The sequence below is a fragment of the Pseudochaenichthys georgianus genome, chromosome 9 (genome assembly GCF_902827115.2).
Source record: "Pseudochaenichthys georgianus chromosome 9, fPseGeo1.2, whole genome shotgun sequence".
Classification (NCBI taxonomy): domain Eukaryota; kingdom Metazoa; phylum Chordata; class Actinopteri; order Perciformes; family Channichthyidae; genus Pseudochaenichthys; species Pseudochaenichthys georgianus.
This window is the reverse complement of record NC_047511.1, coordinates 45,187,455-45,194,764: the sequence shown is the minus strand read 5'-3', so window position 1 is coordinate 45,194,764 and position 7,310 is coordinate 45,187,455.

Below are 7,310 nucleotides of genomic sequence, written 5' to 3'. Positions count from 1 at the left end.
AGAAATAACCTCGGCCTCATCACAGCAGGATCTCGTCAGACACCAAAAAAAAATAAAGAAGTAAAAGTCCGCGAGGTTCCCAAACCCCTCGGAGTTAATCCTCCGTCAGGCGGCAGCTGTCCAGCTCCGTGTTTATTCCACAATTTCCTTGGCAGACATGTGAATAACTGTAATCCGTGCTGCTCGCAGGGACTTCTGATCAAACCGAGCTCGGCTTCCTGTCAGCCCCCCCCCCCCCGAGGCTTAGGGTGCATACTCATAAATAACAAATAAAGTATGGAGGCGGAGTAAATATGTCCACAACAAGCTGACAGAGTAATCCCTCCTCATGACGTGTGGAAACTTTATGCGAAGAATGACTGCTGCAGTAATGTTGTACTATTTTACATTTTATTTATATCATGCTGCTCTATACTTCTACTGTCCTATCAGGAGCAACTATTGTACTTCTAGCTCGACTACATTATTTAACACTTTGAGGTGCGTTATACAAAACAACAGTACACGATGTGCACTTGGATGGAGAGCTGAACAAGGAACCACTGTGAAAAGAAACATGACTGAAGTAAACATGTTGTACCTAAAGTCATTAAAACACTCTAAATATATATTATTTTAAAACCTAAGATGCAATTCAGTGGAGACAAATGTAAGCAAAACAACAACAACAAATCTAATATATATATATATATATATATATATATTCTTAATCATCTTACGTTCAGCTCTTCTTGTATTTTTTTCCTATCTAAAGTTGGCTCTATATAACACAACATTAAAATGCCTTAATATGTATTTGATTTGTTAAAATCATAATGTAGTATAGTAAAAATAATACTCAGTATGTAGTGTCTCTACTTTAAAGAGTCCTCTCCTGCTGATGTTCAGGTGTATATCAGTATGTAGTGTCTCTACTTTAAAGAGTCTCTCCTGCTGATTTTCAGGTGTATATCAGTATGTAGTGTCTCTACTTTAAAGAGTCCTCTCTTGCTGATGTTCAGGTGTATATCAGTATGTAGTGTCTCTACTTTAAAGAGTCCTCTCCTGCTGATGTTCAGGTGTATATCAGTATGTAGTGTCTCTACTTTAAAGAGTCCTCTCCTGCTGATGTTCAGGTGTATATCAGTATGTAGTGTCTCTACTTTAAAGAGTCCTCTCCTGCTGATGTTCAGGTGTATATCAGTATGTAGTGTCTCTACTTTAAAGAGTCCTCTCCGCTGATGTTCAGGTGTATATCAGTATGTAGTGTCTCTACTTTAAAGAGTCCTCTCCTGCTGATGTTCAGGTGTATATCAGTATGTAGTGTCTCTACTTTAAAGAGTCCTCTCCTGCTGATGTTCAGGTGTATATCAGTATGTAGTGTCTCTACTTTAAAGAGTCCTCTCCTGCTGATGTTCAGGTGTATATCAGTATGTAGTGTCTCTACTTTAAAGAGTCCTCTGCTGATGTTCAGGTGTATATCAGTATGTAGTGTCTCTACTTTAAAGAGTCCTCTCCTGCTGATGTTCAGGTGTATATCAGTATGTAGTGTCTCTACTTTAAAGAGTCCTCTCCTGCTGATGTTCAGGTGTATATCAGTATGTAGTGCCTCTACTTTAAAGAGTCCTCTCCTGCTGATGTCAGGTGTATATCAGTATGTAGTGTCTCTACTTTAAAGAGTCCTCTCCTGCTGATGTTCAGGTGTATATCAGTATGTAGTGTCTCTACTTTAAAGAGTCCTCTCCTGCTGATGTTCAGGTGTATATCAGTATGTAGTGCCTCTACTTTAAAGAGTCCTCTCCTGCTGATGTTCAGGTGTATATCAGTATGTAGTGCTCTACTTTAAAGAGTCCTTCCTGCTGATGTTCAGGTGTATATCAGTATGTAGTGTCTCTACTTTAAAGAGTCCTCTCCTGCTGATATTCAGGTGTATATCAGTATGTAGTGTCTCTACTTTAAAGAGTCCTCTCCGCTGATGTTCAGGTGTATATCAGTATGTAGTGTCTCTACTTTAAAGAGTCCTCTCCGCTGATGTTCAGGTGTATATCAGTATGTAGTGTCTCTACTTTAAAGAGTCCTCTCCTGCTGATGTTCAGGTGTATATCAGTATGTAGTGTCTCTACTTTAAAGAGTCCTCTTCCGCTGATGTTCAGGTGTATATCAGTATGTAGTGTCTCTACTTTAAAGAGTCCTCTCCCGATGATTCAGGTGTATATCAGATGTAGTGTCTCTACTTTAAAGAGTCCTCTCCTGCTGATGTTCAGGGTATATCAGTGTGTAGTGTCTCTACTTTAAAGAGTCCTCTCCTGCTGATGTTCAGGTGTATATCAGTGTGTAGTGTCTCTACTTTAAAGAGTCCTCTCCAGCTGATGTTTCATGCTGGCAGTATGTTTACTGTGACTTGTGTCGATAGTACTCTGGATCCATTAAAGCGTCTTGATTGTTGAACCCCTGCAGGCTCCGAAGAAAGCGAAGAAGCGGACAGAGGGCGGCTCCAACGTGTTCTCCATGTTCGAGCAGCCGCAGATCCAGGAGTTCAAAGAGGTCGGTGCTCTGAAGAAAGGTTTCTATTTCACGTTGAGTTTCTCTGCACCCCGGTAACATCTTCAACTCCTGCAGGCGTTCACCATCATGGACCAGAACAGAGACGGCTTCATCGACAAGAGCGACCTGAGAGACACGTTCGCCGCTTTAGGTGCAGTGTGTTCATGAGTATATCAGTCCGTCTGTGTGCGGATGAAGTGGGAAAGTACCACCGTGCATGTATTCCTAACTGACAGTCCATCACTTTGTGTATAGTGTGTATTGTTCGTGTATGACCCCTTGTGGAAGTGACTTTCTTAAATCAGCTTCGACCTCTCCCACTCAACACTAACAAACTATGTATCGCTTGGAAGTGCACTTCTTAAAGTCTTTATCGTGTTAAAAAAAAGAAATATCAATGACCACATTTAGGAGAGAGTGCTCAGTTGGGAAGTTAGCTGCATTCCTCCAGAGACCAGTTCAAAAACTTAAGGTTTGGTAAGAACCATGCTGGGGGGTCTCCCATGCAACAATTGTATCCGAGCCAGAGCACACATGGAGCGGATGCATTCCTCCATGAACTGACACAGCCGTTTTTATTTCTAAGTGTTCTTAAAAACCGGGTTTCCGATTTCGTGCAGATGGGTAGCTTGAAAAATGATTAATGCATTTTGTTGAACGGAGTAGGGGAGGCTTGGGTTCCCCTCTCCGTTGTAAGTTGCAAACGGGGGAGTGCAAAAGTGTCCGGGGCTTCGGCCCGAAGCGCCGAGGGGTTGGCCCCTTTCTCTGTTGGCAATTAGGTCGTTTTTTCGAGAATTTTTTTAAACATCATTTTTGATTATTTTAAGATATAATCGACCATTTTCTTTACTTTTTTCTTCTTTCCACGGCTGGGGGCGCATGCAGGCCGCCTATGAGCTCCCAAATTCGGCCTGGAACCTCTGGGAGTTGTGGGCTAAGGTTCCCTGACAACTCTCCTTACATTCCTCCAGAGTCAGAAAAAGTCTGAGTTAACACATCGGGGAGAAAAACAATTAGAATGTCTTATCCTTAAAGTAAACATGCTAATTCGTGATGTGGGTTCTTAAGAGTCTCTCCTATTCGTCTTATGTAAAATAATCTGGATATTTTCTGGACTGTTATAATATTTTAAAGCATTCTTCGTTTTCTCCGTAGCATCTCATTGAGCCGACGATTCATCGGAGGAGGAGAACCAGCCGTCAGATTGATCAATAATGAAAGTAATCTTTAGCCGCGGCTTCTAAATGTTTTCTCTGCGCTTTGTGTGCAGGCCGTTTTTAAATGTCAAGCAGGAGGAGATAGACGAGATGCTGAGGGATGGCCCCCGGGGCCCATTAACTTCACCGTCTTCCTCACCATGTTCGGAGAGAAACTCAAAGGTGAGGACAGCTGTATATTTCAACACCAGGGCAATTAACTGGAAGAAGACATTTCTTTTTTTAACAATGTCTAAACGGAAGCAGGCATAGTTAGTAACAAGAGACACTAAGGGGAGGATCCTGCGGTCCTGAGTCCTGCATCGCGAGTCGTGGCTGTGGTCCTGGATCATCGGTCCTGGATGGATATCCTCGTGGATTCATCTTCCTATTATACACACAATGCATTTCCAAACATTTGGACTACCTATGTTGCTAATGTATTATCTTTTTCAATTTACACACGGCATCTATTGCACGTCTGTCCGTCCTGGGAGAGGGATCCCTCCTCTCTCTCTTCCCTGAGGTTTCTCCCATGTTCCCTTTAAACTGAGGGTTTCTCTGGAAGTTGTTTCCTTGTACGATGTGAGGTCTAAGGACAGAGGGTCTAAGGACAGAGGGTCTGAGGACAGAGGGTCTAAGGACAGAGGGTCTAAGGACAGAGGGTCTGAGGACAGAGGGTCTAAGGGACAGAGGGTCTGGAGGACAGAGGGGTCTAGGACAGAGGCCTGTAAGGACAGAGGGTGTAAGGACAGAGGGTCTAAGGACAGAGGGTTGTCAGGACAGAGGGTCTAAGGACAGAGGGTCAAAGGACAGAGGGTGTAAGGACAGAGGGTCTAAGGACAAGGTCTAAGGACAGAGGGTCAAAGGAACAGAGGGTGTAAGGACAGAGGGTCTAAGGACAGAGGGTCTAGGACAGAGGGTCTGTACACACTGTGAAGACCACTGAGACAAAGGTAACGTTGTGATATTGGGCTGTATGAATAAACATTGAGTGATTGATTGATTGATGTGATTGATTGATTGATTGATTGATTGATTGATTGATTGATTGATTGAACAAAGACTACAAAGAGGCCCAACATTACCGCAAATAGATTCAAATCTCGATATGAAAAATGTTTGTCCTCAGGTGCCGACGCAGAGGAGACGATCCTCAACGCTTTCAAAGTGTTTGATCCTGAGGGGAAGGGGACGCTGAAGAAAGGACTAGTGAGTATAGCAACACATAACAGTCCAGTTCTGTTGTTGTTGAAATATATTATAATGCTTTCACTTAAAGAGGGCCCCATGCTTTTGGCTTTCCATTCCCTGTGGTGTGTCATATGGGCTTTTGTGTTTCTCTCACACACTCCCCTCCCACCTCAAATGCCTTCATTGGACTCCTTTGTTTACTTCCGGGAATATAGTGACATCACTAGTAACTCGTGATTCTATTGGCTAGCGCTCCCACACATTGTACGTGACAGGCTAAGGGGCGGGACCTATCTAAGCGGTTTGACCAATCACAAACAGGGCCAGCCAGCGAAACCAATCAGAGCAGCTCTGGTTTCAGACAGAGGGTGGAAAAGAGGTGCTGCAGCACAGCGCAGTATGAGAGAAATAAAAAGCTTGTGAACATTAAAGCCATGGAGACATGTAGAGACACTACATACTGATATACACCTGGACATCAGCAGGAGAGGACTCTTTAAAGTAGAGACACTACGTACTGATATACACCTGAACATCAGCAGGAGAGGACTCTTTAAAGTAGAGACACTATCGTACTGATATACACCTGAACATCAGCAGGAGAGGACTCTTTAAAGTAGAGACACTACATACTGATATACACCTGAACATCAGCAGGAGAGGACTCTTTAAAGTAGAGACACTACATACTGATATACACCTGAACATCAGCAGGAGAGGACTCTTTAAAGTAGAGACACTACATACTGATATAGACCTGAACATCAGCAGGAGAGGACTCTTTAAAGTAGAGTCACTACATACTGATATACACCTGAACATCAGCAGGAGAGGACTCTTTAAAGTAGAGACACTACATACTGATATACACCTGAACATCAGCAGGAGAGGACTCTTTAAAGTAGAGACACTACATACTGATATACACCTGAACATCAGCAGGAGAGGACTCTTTAAAGTAGAGACACTACATACTGATATACACCTGAACATCAGCAGGAGAGGACTCTTTAAAGTAGAGACACTACATACTGATATACACCTGAACATCAGCAGAGAGGACTCTTTAAAGTAGAGACACTACATACTGATATACACCTGAACATCAGCAGGAGAGGACTCTTTAAAGTAGAGACACTACATACTGATATACACCTGAACATCAGCAGGAGAGGACTCTTTAAAGTAGAGTACACTACATACTGATATACACCTGAACTCAGCAGGAGAGGACTCTTTAAAGTAGAGACACTACCATACTGATATACACCTGAACATCAGCAGGAGAGGACTCTTAAAGTAGAGACACTACATACTGATATACACCTGAACATCAGCAGGAGAGGACTCTTTAAAGTAGAGACACTACATACTGATATACACCTGAACATCAGCAGGAGAGGACTCTTTAAAGTAGAGACACTACATACTGATATACACCTGAACATCAGCAGGAGAGGACTCTTTTCAAGTAGAGACACTACATACTGATATACACCTGAACATCAGCAGGAGAGGACTCTTTAAAGTAGAGACACTACATCCTGATACACCTGAACATCAGCAGGAGAGGACTCTTTAAAGTAGAGACACTACATACTGATATACACCTGAACATCAGCAGGAGAGGACTCTTTAAAGTCGAGACACTACATACTGATATACACCTGCACATCAGCAGAGAGGACTCTTTAAAGTAGAGACACTACATCCTGATATACACCTGAACATCAGCAGGAGAGGACTCTTTAAAGTAGAGACACTACATACTGATATACACCTGAACATCAGCAGGAGAGGACTCTTTAAAGTCGAGACACTACATACTGATATACACCTGAACATCAGCAGGAGAGGACTCTTTAAAGTAGAGACACTACATACTGATATACACCTGAACATCAGCAGGAGAGGACTCTTTAAAGTAGAGACACTACATACTGATATACACCTGAACATCAGCAGGAGAGGACTCTTTAAAGTAGAGACACTACATACTGATATACACCTGAACATCAGCAGGAGAGGGACTCTTTAAAGTAGAGTCACTACATACTGATATACACCTGAACATCAGCAGAAGAGGACTCTTTAAAGTAGAGACACTACATACTGATATACACCTGAACATCAGCAGGAGAGGACTCTTTAAAGTAGAGACACTACATACTGATATACACCTGAACATCAGCAGGAGAGGACTCTTTAAAGTAGAGACACTACATACTGATATACACCTGAACATCAGCAGGAGAGGACTCTTTAAAGTAGAGACACTACATACTGATATACACCTGAACATCAGCAGGAGAGGACTCTTTAAAGTAGAGGCACTACATACTGATATACACCTGAACATCAGCAGGAGAGGACTCTTTAAAGTCGAGACACTACATA